At 38.4% G+C, this 15,366-nt stretch overlaps 1 protein-coding gene across 2 annotated transcripts in view; it reads left to right on the top strand.

The window, feature by feature from the left end:
• The window catches only part of LOC124354862, a 124,688-nt gene extending 110,226 nt beyond the window's left edge, over window positions 1-14,462 (top strand). For both annotated transcript variants that reach the window (XM_046805621.1, XM_046805620.1), the window contains exon 3: window positions 13,931-14,462. The gene's annotated coding sequence lies outside the window, so the exon portion shown is untranslated. The remainder of the gene's footprint in view (window positions 1-13,930) is intronic.
• Window positions 14,463-15,366: the final 904 nt, after the last annotated feature.

Raw genomic sequence — 15,366 nt, 5'->3', positions numbered from 1 at the left:
GCCTTGTGAACCGCTGAACAATTATTCTTCCTGCGTAGGCTCTGAGTTATCAGCGGAAAATGGACACCCTTTCCGACCGTCTGTTTACGTAGGTCAGTCTTTGTTTGCACAATCACAATCGGCGATCTCTCGATCCCACGTCAAAGGACGATTCTCACACGGTTGCGTAACTATTGTGAAATTATTAAGTGAATTTAGATACACAAAAGGTGGTCAAGGATTATTCAAGGACGATTACTCTCCAACAAATAATTAATTACCTCGAGTCTAAAAATATCAGAATACAATGTGGAAAGCAAATTTTAAGTCTTAGGTCGCAAATCCAAAAGTTCCGGAAAGGATTCAAAATAGTTTCCAACAGACGCGACCTCTAGTATTTTGACCTTCAACTCAAATTCCCCTTTCCGTTGCTACAATTTAAAAAAAAGCCTTTAAAGAGATGTGCGAACGGAATTCACTCAGAAACTCCTGTCGTTGACGTGCCAAAGAAGCAATATGTGCATTTCATCCTGCGGAAACGTGTCGTTGCCGTCGCAACTTCAGAGAAAAGCCCGAACGCAATGCGAAGAGCGCCGCGCCGTGATGCACCATGTCGCACCGTACCGTTAATGCTGCTCAACCCATTACCTCTAATTGTTTAATTTGTATCGAGTTGACATATCGGACATTACAACTCCTCACCTGGAGATTCCCAGAAGCGGAGGCGCTGGCCGTGCGTGTGCGTGTGTGTGTTTTGTTCTCGAGTACCGTACTCTGACACTACAGTCCCACCTCTTTCCTGTCTTTGTGCTCGTCCCACTGACGACTTAGTCACTTTCCTGCCTTTGTCCTCTTACTGTCCTCTTCTTATCGATACCTCGTTTGACAGTTCACGAACGATGACCCCCGCCGTCATCGCCTTTGCCGCGGCCGAATCGAAGCCTCATCGTCATCGTGACTCGGGTAACGGGTACCTTTTATCCCTGAAGTCTTGCGCTCGCTGATAATATAGTGATCATGACTTGCAACTTTGTAAGTGAAGCTTTTTAAGACGTTAGCTAAACCATAATTTATTATCATTATGTCTTGTCACTTCAGTTCATCCCAGTTTGTACCGCTGCATTATACGGTTGATATCGCCAGTTTATACATTATATCAGACGAGAAAATCTAATGTTAACTCTTTAACGCCGTACGTTAACGATAAATGCAAAACTTTACGTTTACCAGGAAGCCTTCGGTAGCTCAGACGGAAAAAAACATTTGAAAACTTGGCATCTTAATCCAAATTAACATTGTTGCCAACGATGATTCGAATTTATCAACGGAAACAGACTGCCTAGAATACCACCACATGCATAGAGAAACAATACAGCTCTTTATTTATGAAAGCGAAACGAAAATTTCACTGATTATAATCCAAACTAAAATTGCTTAATAAGAAATATTATTAAGTTTAACAGAATAATGAGAGCATCTCGTGGTTGACCTCTAGACCCCTGAAGAGGTCAGGTGTGACTTGCCCCAGCAACATTATCTGGTCAGCGCCGCGCCGGTTACACAATGAGCCATAATATTGATCGCAATTAAATGATGGCATCTCCCCGCATCACCCGTTTGACCTCTGCCACTTTCCCTGGTTGCACCATCCGGACCCGGTTCCAGGGGATGTGATGGTGCGACACGCGGACTAGCCACGAACAAGGATTCACTCGTGTCCCCGTGGAGTGGATGTCGGTGCCATCTCTGCTCCCTCTCACGATCAGCGTGGATTCAACACAAGGCTGTCTGATGTAACGCTTCAAATCACCGTTAACATGTCAACACAACGATGTCATTTTGAAATCCACTTCGCTATTGTCCTGTAGGATTTTAGTCCATATCCTTTATCGTAGGTGTTATTTTAAGTGGTAGTGATCGAGGATTTTATAAATAGTCAACAGTACAATTATGCTTCGATCACGTACTGATATTGCAGTTTTAAAGTTTGACGCAGCATCCAAATATATCTTATTTATCTTTTGATAAATAGTCGAGCTGACGGCTGAGATGATAAAGGCGGCGGGACCATTAGGAATGCAATGGTTGTTCAGAGTGATGAGAGTGATTTGGAAGGAAAAGAAGATACCAGAAGACTGGAAAATGGGAATAATAGTGCCGATTTTTAAGAAAGGCAATAAGCAAAAATGCGAGAATTATAGGGGAATAACTTTGTTGTGCTATACACAAAAAATTTATAACAAAATACTGTTGCAGAAAATTAGACCAGTACTGGAAGAAACAGGAAGAGAGGAGCAATGTGGTTTTAGGAAAGGTAGGTCAACGGTGGATGCTATTTTTGTGATGAGACAAGTGTTAGAAAAGAGGTGGGAATACAGAAAAGATACAATGGTAGCTTTTATAGACCTACAGAAGGCATATGATAAGGTACTGAGAGAAAGGATATGGGAGAGTATGAGAAAGAGAGGATTGCGTGAGGGAATAGTAGTAAGAATAAAGAACCTGTACGGCATATGTAAAAACAGGGTGAGAATTGAAGAAAAATATACGGAAACTTTTAAAACAAAGAGAGGAGTAAGGCAGGGAAGCATATTGTCACCTTTCCTTTTCAATATTATAATGAATGAAATTATTCTAGAAGTACAAGGAAACAGAGGAGCAGAAGAACTTAAGACGATAGCATATGCGGATGACATAATGATATGGGAAAATAGGGAAGAAGAGTTAGAACGAGAGTTGAACAAATGGGCAAAAGTGGCGAAGAAATATGGTTTAGAGATGAACATACAAAAATGTAAAGTAATGAAAGTGGAGAGAAGGGAAGGAAATAACAAAGACGTGTTAGTTGAAGGAAAAAGACTTGAAAAGGTGAATAATTTCTGTTATTTAGGAAGTATCATAACAGATAGGGGCACAATAAGAGAAGAGATAGGAAACAGAATACGGAAGAGTGGAAAGTTTTTCAATATGGTGAAGAAGAGTGTGTGGAGTTGGAACATTGGGAAAGAATCAAAAGTATTGATGTATAAATCTTATTTCCAACCAATTTTATTATATGGAGCAGAGACGTGGACGTGGACTAAAAATGATTTAAGCAGATAGCAAGCTGCAGGAATGAGATTTTTAAGAGGGATAGAGAAGACTACAAGAAGAGATAGAATAAGGAACGAAATAACCAGAGAAAGATTGAAGGTAGTTTCACTGCAAGAGACAATGGAAAGAAGAAGAATACAGTGGATGGGGCATGTGAAGAGGATGGGAGATAATAGAATGCCTAGAATAGCACTGGAGAAGGAGGAAAGAGGAAGAAGACCAAGAGGAAGACCGAGAGGAAGATGGGAGGACCAAGTGTGGAAAGACAGAGAGAAGGGGACTACAGAAAATGCAGGTGGAGGAAGAGGAGACCTGGAATGACAGACAAAAGTTGAGGTGGTTGTGTACGACGACCCGTGATAACGGAAACGTCAGATGATGATGATGATCTTTTGATATTTTCAAAAGTTATCCAAATCAGTGAAATACTAATTGTTATGTTACATTTTTATTTCCAAATTCGCAATGTTATATTTCAAGCCATAACCAATCTTAGTGAGTTGATAGTCGACATTTCTATGTCCATTAATGTAATTCAAATCACGTTCTTATCATTGGCATCCGGAATTGTGAAGACCATTTGTGTACTATTCCAGCTAGGGCCGTGTTTGATACCTACGAATATCTAAGCATGCTGTAAATAGACCGGCTTTGTTGTTCCTGTAAGCTTTAATAGTGACATTAGCAGAATCGATAGACTATTGTTAGAAATCAAAGTTTCTCCCGTGCCAAAAAAAAACCTCTAGGGATTAGATTTTCAATGGTAGATTATTAGTGGACATTTCAAACAATGTTTTAATTCTTAATGCTGTTGGCGGAGTGAAAAAGAAGTCTATCTTCCATTTTTGTTAGACATTATTATTTTGATATCAAAAACTTTGTTCCTCTAATGTAAAACCGCAATATAAACGCACAGCGTAACGGTGACTACTTTTTTTCTGTTACACTAACGTATGTTATGTAATGTTATGTAAGCTCAGTAACACCAAACCTTTAATGGCATTGCTTTCTCACATCGAAGATCAATGAAACTTTAATGTGGATGTGGATTACAATAGCTCACCTTAATAATGCTTTGTAACGTATAATTTATTAAAATGAGCACCGGAAACAACATGGAATTGTAATAAGTACCACAGCCCAAACTTAGTTTGACCTTTTACACTTAAATCGTTCAACTGTTGAATAAAGTAAAACTGCAGAAATGTCTCAGTTGAGAGAGTATGGAGAAATCACTAATTTTGAGTGAGCGTTTCCCGTGTGCAACGCTCAAGTGACAGTGTTCTCTGTTCCCGCCACGCCGGTAACGCACGTGGGCGACCATTATCCTGATCTAGGCGCACGGCTGGCTTCACGCCCGGCTCCAAATGTGCGTGTGAAGGTAGTTGTCGGTTGCATAATGACTCAATATCTCGATGTGGTCCAGATGGCGATGGCTGCCAGTACAGACGAGGCCAAGTGTACAAAGCTTAGCCTTGCTCTGGGCTCCCATTGTTGCCATACAATATAAGATGGACGGCCCACAAGGGCGGGCTTCATCCCAACTCTCAGCCGACTAACTTTGGACAGATTCTTGTTTTAAACATCAACATCATTTGCCATCAACGAGTCAACATTCAAGTATGTTTGATCGTTATTGTAGGTTCTAGGAAGATAATTTAGTTTATCTCTACAGTTCTTTTGCTGTTCTGCTACGCTAGTAAAATTAAACTCTATTTTATATGTTATGAAGAATATAGTGTATAGGAAGGCATAAAAACAAACAGACAACCAACATAATCTGAAGTGACCTTCAATCTCGCTCTACTCTTCTTACCTAAGAATACTGCACTTAATCTCGTAAATAGAGTCAATGATTTGTTCCATCAAACTGCCATCGAATCGTGCTGAAAACAAAATGATTGAGATTTAATTAAAATTTGTTTAATATAAAGGGCACGTATTAGTAGTAGATATATCTTCGAACAAAAAGTATTGCCTTACTACATTACAAATCATCGGACACGGCTGCCGGAGAGCAAAATCAACTAAAAAGCCATTTCTGTAACAACATTGCCCAAGAAATCTCGATAGAAGTTTGAAGGAAAGCTGCCGCGGTAAGTAAAATCGCACCACATCGATCCGCTCCGGTGGTGTAATGAGCATTGTTTCATAAATTGGAATTTGTCGAGAATCTGGTGATATAAGCTGACCGGTGGCCGCTGTTGAAACGGCATTGTTCCTGGTCAAACGCACAAAGCCCCCCGTGACACCAGAACCGATCTCGTGAAACCGGTGCGACCCGATTACCCGGGTACGTGAATAGTCGACTGGAGGCGAGGCTTTTCCTTCCTTCGTCCTGAACTCACCGAAGACATTTCAATTTTGAGCGAATCCTTAAAGAACGTCTTGGTTATATAAGGCTAATTCCCTCACGTTATCCAAACTAAACTACAAATCATTGTAATCTTGCTTGTAAGACCAGTGAGTTACAAGGGATAATCGAATAGCTAGTTAGTTTGATTTTGCAAAGATCAACATATGTTTGATGCCAGATGTAATTGTTCCTTTATTTTTTATTTCAACATGCAATTCCTACTGGCACGAATGCGTTAAAATACAAGTATTTCTTTGTAGATGGATTTAAGACTCGTAATGAATTTTGAAGATGAGTATCACGTTTATTTTTCACGTTCTATTTAGAACACAAAGTTGAGGAAACCTCATTTGTATTTAAACCTGAAAGATTATCTGCGCGTTTTCCGGAATGACAGTATATTCAGGATGGTAAAGTTGGGAGATTACATCCCTTTCTTGCCCAAATCCCGTGGTATAGTCACGGTGAGAGAGAATAATAGGCACAATGTCATCCATCACACTTTGAAAGAGAAGGGTACGAGGAGGTAAGTATAATCTGCTCCAAAAGGCAAGTAGGGGCTGATGTTTTACCCCATAACGGTTCATATTTCTAAAGCCTTCAACGCGAAAGTAGCCTCACCTACATGTACTCCATCTATCATTACCTGACTCAGAATAGCTATGCTATTTGGTTGCCCAAGTATAAGTTACACGTCGATTTTTGCTGTACCTAGTATAGTTTCTACTGGCAAGTATAAATCGGCCAGAATTGAACATTCTCAATAAAGTAAAGACACTTAGTGACGCGTTTGAAAGAATTCATAAACATTTTCTTGAGTCTTAACCAATTTGAGTGACATTCTTGACATCTAAATACAGAGGTTGAAACGAAAACTATCCATTTATATACACAACACCTCTATGGTAGGAAGGAGTTTGCCTCCTTTTCACCTTCCGATTAGTGCAGCGTCGGAAATCTGATGCTGTCACAGACTTGACTCCTGGAATCTGGAGTCGAAATTCATCCTAAGAGATTCAGCAACATTAAAACACTAAATTACTGTAGTAATATTACTATTTGCTATGATTTTGGTATTCTTCAATGCACTAACATGACCAGGGTACCGAGATTGGGGGCCAGCCAATGGTTGACTTGACAACCAGACTAGCAAGTAGGTGAGGATAATGTTCAAAACGTTCACTCGGCAACACAATCAGTTCTTAGTTGTTTTCGAACTGCATCGTTTTGACATTAGAGACACCAAGGCTATAAGAGAGATATGTCTGGTTTACTCAGCACCCATCCAGTGAAATCTAGATTAAAGGTGTTCTTATTTCTCATTTTATATGCACAATTGAGTACACTACTATGTTTTAGACACGATTCTCGAAGCTCGGCGGAGTAACTCCGTTCTAAACTAAACATTCTCCATTTATGATTATTAAAACTAATTTATATAATGTGGTGTATCTGATGTGAGTCACAATTCATTAATTATTTTTTGTGACTTGCACGAAGGTTTGTAACGGGTCGACTATGCTGTAAAGTGCTGGAATAGTCGATCGTAAAGAGGCGCAACTAACGGAGAGCCGAGACTGACCGATACATACCTTAATGACGCTTAAAGATATTAATTTATCACCGTCCCTCACTGTAATGATTACACTATGAATGGTCAGGTCAAGGTTCACTAACGGCCAGAGAGGTCTGACCTGCGGGGCTTAAGAATGTCAGTGCATTCACTCCTAGCTGTACTTGCTGTGCCATCATTACCAACCCATATACTTTGATCTGTTCCGTCTATATCGCGTGGTATCTTGTGTTTAATACACATTTTATTTTAAAGATTTATCATCTTAATGGTTTGGCGTATTCTTTTTTTTGTTTATTTAGCCAGAAGATTTCACAAATGTTTTCTAATATACAGACCATCGATTTGTATTTTATTTTTAGTAGGATAGCAAAGTATGGGTCGATTACCCCATCAAGATTTGAAAGCCTCAACATTAAAACTATTTAATTATTTCTATTAAGGATTTATTTTACTAATTTTTATACTCAGCTGGAGTAAGAATGATGAGGCGACCATCGTTCATGTTTTATATGACGCAGCAAGATAATTTCAAGAAATGCTAATGAAAGAAAATGTAAGTGTCCCTAAGTCCCTAACATTTATTTGTTTCTTAAAGCTGTAATCGAGCAAAGCGAATACTAACTAATAAACCAAAGAAAAATAGTTAAATAAAAAGATTTTTCAAACGCAAAAATATCCTTAGTATAAAATAAAAAGAAATTAAACTTGTGATATTTTAAAATTATCAGCTTCCATAAACTATAACTTATAAAAAGCCTTTGCACCAAAGACATGGATAGTCGGCATCGACTACTATTTTATTTGAATCACCTTCCTTTCGACCAGTCAGTGTACAGGGGGCTCGATGTAATTAACATGCAATGCCATTTAGTTGACTGACCTGACGGGAAACGGGGGAGGCACACCGGAAAGACCAGCCATTGGCATTCGTTGCCGACATCTCTCATGTGAGGAATTACAAGTCGCGATGTTGGTAAACATGCGGGCCCACGCCTGGGAGTGGACATACTGCTGGCTTACTCCGTAACAATCAACTTCCTCTGTTATTACCAACATACTTAATTTTGTTGCTAAGTCTTAAGTTCAATTTTCAAGAAATAATGAATACATAGTGGCATATCGTTCGCGATGTTTTTCCCTCTAGTTGGTCTGAAAGTCAATGTTGGCGTCTGTTTGATCATTTGTCTTTCAGATTTGAAACAGCTACGAATGAGGGGAAGATAGAAGTACGAAGCCTTTTAGGCTGATCCGAAGTTAGCAATACACCTTTAGGTAAATACGGTCTTGAAGAAATATATCCAGTATTGTATCAAATTTTGATTGTACGTTTTTTTTAAATTCAAGTTTGCGTTAAGTTTAGTTTCATTAATTCGCATTTTCACTTATTTTCAAGGCTAAACAAGTCTGCAACTTTTCATTCACTACATACTTTTAAAACTTAGATTGACTGTTCTTCTGTATATTTTTCATCCTTATCATCACTTACTCATAGTGTTTTGATTATTAATTACTCGTATTGCATCTCTTCTGCTTTACTATTGCAGTACACTACTCTACACAATCCACTAAAATTCTCGTTTTGTTTTTGTATTGAGTTGAAATTTGTTTTATATAAATTGTAAAATACTGATTCATAATGTGTATGTACTTTTAAGTAAAAGTACATATACATAAGTATGTAAACAAGTAAGTACAAAGTAAATATCTACGTAAGTACGTAGATATTTAAATGTAGTAATCCTTGTAATAGTTATCTACAAAAAACAAAACCAAAGGAAACATTTATTTCATAACTCGAATAACACAATCACAAACCAAAACAACAAATAGTTGTCAGATAAAACGCTCGTACATTGTATGTATATAAACAATAAATTAATTACCGCCACATGGATTACATCGTGAGTCTGTCTTATAAACTTGCATTAATAGAGCGATTGGTTAGTCCACTGCGGGGCGGGTCCTTTCTGCAGTTTACACATTTCAAAACACAACTATTTTATGAAGGTAGTGTTACAATATTTACCATATTTTTAAGTCCGCAGTCACATTGCTATATAATACAGATTACAACAATACTTTGTTGAATGGTAGTTTTATTATTAATAAGTAAACAGGTAACATTCCAAGTACAGGAGTAAGCTAACTGTATCCGTAGCAGAGTTTAAGGTCAAGGAGGGCATCAATACCCTAATTGGCTCTAACGTGGTAGGAATGCCGTTAGCAATGGATTGCTTGAAATTCGCATATTTTATGGGAGTTAGAAATTGGTGCTATTAACTCGGCGGATTGCCCGAGGGTCGCATAAACCAGCGTGTGGGTCTATGGTATCTGGGCCCACCGTTACTGCAGGTTCCGCGCAGAGTGTGGGAGGCGCACACCGGGCTTTATTCTGTCTGATTACCGGTTACTGAACAATTCACCGAGTTTAGTTTGTCGTATTATCCTACAGGAAACTCTATTTATTGCCTCTATAAAACATGAAACAGATGCAGCTCTTTCTGGAGTGTTTAGTGACTCCTAATACTTAATATATCCTAATATTATATATTATTAGGTTTATATTTACTTACCGATGGCCGAGTGGTCTAGACGTTGGACTTTGGGTCTGAGTTAGAGATAGCGCAGGTTCGAATCCTGTCTGTGACTCTAGCACTTTTTATCAGTAGCATCGACCTCGTACTGTATCGACTGCCCCCTTATTCTGTTTGATAAGATCCTCGCACATGGTCAGTGGCCCATGCGGACGGGCAGAATAAGGCTTAGGAGATCGGCTTCTCCTTTTTTATAAAAATATAAATAAACAAAATTAACATCGGGACGAGATTTCTTTGCTGGCAAAATAAAATTACTGGGAATTCAGATTAATTTGGATCTAACATTACCATAAGCAAAATCATAACTCGACAGAAGGTACTTCTCGATATCATACAATTATCATTCTTTTAAGCGGTTATTTCATACTTGGATTCTCCTAGTATTTAAGGTCGTATTTATATCCTCAAGTTTGTCAATCCTTCTTTAGTCAGCGCTTCCTGCCACAGGAATACCAAGGACAGCAAGGTGTAGTCTGTTGTCGAGCTAATGCCCATTGTTTTCAATGTCTATTATCTCGAAGCTGCCCACTGATGATGATCTATTCCCGTCCCCTTTGTGTCTCCAGGGTGCTTGTCGGTTACGTCACGACAACGGACCTCCAGGATAGTGTAGAGGCGGTGAAGAGTCTTCTGGGATTGTCCCAAAGGAAGCTTGTTATATCTAAAGGCTGGAAGATAATTCAATTTTAATTCATTTGATGTTGTTATTGTAGAGTTCTTTCTCTGCGTTTCCTCGGCTGATTTTCAAACTTACAAATTAACTATTTTTACACATAAAGCAGCTATTGCGAGAAAGGCTGGTTTGATGCGAATGTTGAGTTTAGCTCCATTTCACCTTCCTTTTTTTTCGTGCAGCATCTGAAAGTTGTTGCTGTTTCAGACTTTACTCCTGAAATCTGGAGTAATATTCGTCTGAATGGATCCAATAAATAGTCGGCGACGAAGAACGAAGCAGTTCAAAACGCATCCCCCCTCATTGTTTCGTCATCAGACTGCAAAATATAGTGCAATCTAGGTGACGAGGTATTCTCATTGTCTCATCAGGTGCACAATTGAGCGCACTACGATGTTGGCTGACACGATCCCAAAGCACGGGAGAGCAACCGAGTCTCTCACACATAAAGCAGCTACGGTGGGAAGGGCTGATTCTATGCGAATGTTGAGTTTAGTTCAGATTCGCCTTCCTCTTACGTGCTATTTTTTAGTATACCTGGAATTAGAACAAAACTGACGGACTGGAAATTTGTCAAGGATTTCAAAGAATATGAATGTTTTTGTCGAGTGAGAAAACTTTTAATTGGGTTGTAAGCTGGAATAGAAGAAGATGGCCGATATGGTCAGTCAACAAAATCGATCCAACAAAGGAAGCACAATAGGTCAAACCGGGATGTAATCTTTTACGACAAATTTCAAGTAAACTACATCGCATTACCGCAACAACCCTCGAGGAGCGACCATCGGGTTATGTGGGCCATGTGCATTGTATTGTGCTCATGAATGGCGAATGGCATCGCTTCTTTGGTTGGTCAAGAGAGGACATGTATTGTGGTCGTGTGCCGGATCCAATCGCAAATCCGCTCGCTTGACCTCCAGTTCCCTGCTCCAGCTCCAACTCCAGCACCAGTTGCACAACGGTTGCACACCAGGTGAGCTCAGCGAGCTGGAGAATTGTCTCACCTCGTCGTGTCAACATATCAGATGTCGTGTCGAGCAGCTTTACTGTTCACTGGAGGTGTCAGGGTTGCCGGGGGCTGATGTGTGGAACGGCTCACTCGTGATCACTTGTAGCCTAATCTTCTTTTTATACAAGTAGATCATAATATTTAAAAACTGTTTCACTTTTGCGCAAAAAAAACAAAAAGGTAGTTAATCATCAATCACGATTATGTCGAATCATATATAGAGAACAAATCGTTTCTGTGTTGTATGATGTGTGGAACAACACAGTCTCTAATCCTCGTACGGTTCACGTTGAATATTAAGTTTTGATTTCTGGACAGTTATTATCTCTTCTTCGATGTTCAGATACATAAGTCAGGATAACTTCATTGATTATGAAGTGTTCTGATTTTAAATATTTAAGGCCACTACTGTTTCCAAATTATCAAAACATCCTTGCAACAAAAAATAGCAACTCTTAGCAAACCCATCTTAAAATGGCAGTCTCCCGTCGAAAGCGTAGTGGGTTGGATAACTTTACAATCTATTATTCATTATTGATCTCTTTTGTCGCTTCGCATGATATGTTATCAATTAGTTGCTACTTCTTTCATTATAAAGGCCAGTTTACTAGATTTTGGCTTTATTACGTCCAACCAAATGAAACGATTCCATGGAAATTCCAATAAGAACTTGGTTTTACTAAACTCAATACTTTAGTTTGATGCTATTCACTGACAGTACTTCTTTAAGTACTTACTATAAATAAATTAGGATCTTATTTTAGCTTAATCACTATTAAAGGTTCAAATGATTTTTAGTACACTCTAAAGTTATAATCGATGTCTGTTTTCCTAGAAGAACCGGTGTGCCAAACTAGGGAGATAAAATAGTGACTCGACCCGGCTCAGCATGTCGGCCGCCCGACCTTGAGCTCTACCTACATCAACCCATTAACCTCTCTACAAGTTCAAAAGCCAATCGTGGGCCGCATGACGACATCGGGCCAGTAAACAGAGCCGCTCTCGTATCTCCCTCTGCCGCAACTCGCTCCCGTCATGCTGTCTGTCGTAACTCCGATCTGATCTCCTACACCGGATCACACCTTGGATCTAATTTTCCCGCCACGGCTATCTTTTCAAAGTGTACGACGCTTTTGTTGTCACATTGTCTTCTGTAGTCACGCTGGATCAGCACAAGGTGAAATATTGTTGTTGCCGGGAGGTGCGCAAAAAGTTTGAGGAGCATGAGATGATCAGGATTGTTTTACCTAGTGATCGTCATACTAACAATGTGATATGTGATGCTTAAATGTAATATAATAACATTTTTTGCTTGTTCACTAATCAACAAGTTTCTAAAAGTAGTGACTTTTCGAGCACTCAGATTGGTCATTGAGAACAAATGTACCTTTATCTTACCACTAATGGCAAGGATGTGACGATTTAAATTTTAACTCGTTTACACAATGTTTATCTGTTTCCTTAAAATTGATGGCAGTAAGAGATCAAACCCCTAAATATGTTGCACATGGCTTCTTGGAAAACTTACGAAGGGGTCCAATATTATCTGACTAAATGAGACTAACCTGAGGAGAAACAGACCGTCGATAAATGACGCGTGTTACACACGACGCCTGTTCGAGTCTTCGTCAGCGTCTACTCTTCCTTTCATCGCGACTCACGACCGGCGTGGCCGCTGTCAGATCTGGGTGCAACGTTCTCGGGAATCCGCTCCCATTTTTCACTCTAAAGAGTTCCGTGAGTTAGGCCCCGGAGGAGTGCGTTCATCACCACCGCGATGAATAGGCTCACTCTTCTTTCATCCTGGACAATGGAGACGGAACGTTCAGTGACAGTGGCCGATGGATGCAAATTGTGCTGTAATTAGAGCTAACGGGCTTGTGCCCGGATGGACTCGGGCCTCACAAATACGGAAGTCACTGAAGCAGGATCGTGCGCCGAAATCCGACCGGCCTGTTACGGCACTGTTACTCCCCGGCACGTCTCTCTTATCTGTCCGCTCCTCGCTAAATGATTTTACCTGTTTCTTCAAAAACTAAGTCACGAACTCCCGGTCGAATCCTTTCCTCCTCGAATGTAATGATGATATAACGGCGGCGCGCCTCCGGTGTCTTACGGTAGCTGTCGTTGTCTCCGTTTGCTATTTTCCCTGGAAGGTCGTTTTCAATATATATTTACATATCTTTTAATCAACCCTCCATCGTGTAAGAAGAAAAAGCACACCACATTAATCTACAGCCACAATACTTTCTAAGCAAATGAAAAACTTTAAAAATGAATGTAAATACAAATTGTCATAATGACATGCGTGTAACCAACTGGCCGATCTGACCACTGTTTGAGTCAAATTTAATTCATTTATTCCAGTCTTAAATGTTTATTTCTGCACTTTAAGTATGTTAAGGTCCGTGTGACCCTCATTTTATCTGTGTAAACTTCCAACATCCATGATAACCAATCTTAGAATTAGAAGTCCAAACGTTAGATATGACGCTAATTGGAATTATGTTAGTTTATTTATCAATATCCATTAAAGTAATGATTAATTACATTAGATTGTAAATCACAGCCAATGATTACTATTACAATGCTGATGTGTCAAGTTAACTCTAACCAGTGTTATTAACCAGTGATCTCGCTGTTCCAGAGGGTGTGCGGTGAGGGGAGCTGAGGACGTGTGTGCTTGCGCCTACTCGCTTGGAGTCGGCGTGACCAACCATGCGCAGTACAGAGCCTGGAGTGCAACTGACAGAAGCGACTGTAGAACTTCCCTCGATTCAGTCACTTAGTCATATAATATTTATTTCTCACCTAACTGTTGTATACGCTAGATCAGCAGAGTCTGTTAGTGTTCCAGATATGTTCTCGTAATGTTCATTGGCTTACGAGTGTTGTAAGGCCGTAGGTAGATTTTCACTTTGTAATTACTTTTCTGTGTTCATACATTTCGACTACACTCGGACTAGACCTACCTTATTACGGATACAAGATCTTGAACTCTGAGTAAACCACACGTTTCTAAACGTATTATGTTGAATACAATCGAGTTTCATGTCAATAATAAAATGTATGAACTTGAAAACTTTTGCTAAGTAACGTGATTTATTAGTAGGCAACTCAAGATTTTTAATTTATATATAATAAGTATATATATTATATATATATATATATACTTATATATATACTTATATATATATATAATTATATACAGTATATATACACGAGGTAAAAAAATTAAACAAAATTATCACAAAAATAAACTCAGTATATTTAATTTTATGCAATACAGTTGAATTTTATTAAATTTAAATAAATTATTAGCAAATGATGGTAATTAGTAATTGAAATAATACAACTGATTAATATAAATGTTCACAATAATAACGATGGATTTCATTTAAAATTATACTTAATTGATTAATATAATTTTCAAACATAATTTTATTAATACTGTTAGATTACAAACTAGAAATAAGTTGGGGAAAGTTGGATTGTTTTAAATATAATAATATTTATAAAATTTTTAAATGTATAAAAATACATTAAATTCTTAGTCCAAATTGGTTTGCCTGCGGCCCTAGTGTATAGTAGTAGCACACAGTGTCATGTTTATTAATATTTTGTAAAATAAAAGCACTCAATATATACAATTCAATACTCTGTTTTGTAGTTATAATAGTATGATATTTTGACAAAGCATTTTCCTTACCAATCCAATGTCTATTTTAATGTCTCTCTGTGTAACTTTTCAATCCAAAGTATATTTTTGTATTGTCAGCTTTTAATGTTGCATATCGCTTGAAGTAATGATGTATTAAGTTGTGAAAGGCTTGAGCATTTTTGACAACTGCACTCCTGCCTTTAAAATGACGTTTGTTTATACATAATGCTCTTGAACGGTTTGAAAAGGCTTTGGCAATGTGTAGAAATTGTATATTTTTTATATGTTTTAACTAAACACATTTCATGGAAATGAAAACCTAACTTTAGAGTCTTATTGTAAAATTATAGTTTTAAAGGAGAATTATAAGTTTTATCTTATTATTTATAGATACAAAAGCCAGTTTGAAAATTAAAATTAGG

Source organism: Homalodisca vitripennis, chromosome 2, assembly GCF_021130785.1.
Source record: "Homalodisca vitripennis isolate AUS2020 chromosome 2, UT_GWSS_2.1, whole genome shotgun sequence".
NCBI classification, from domain to species: Eukaryota; Metazoa; Arthropoda; class Insecta; order Hemiptera; family Cicadellidae; genus Homalodisca; species Homalodisca vitripennis.
This window is presented reverse-complemented; position numbering and strand designations above follow the sequence as displayed.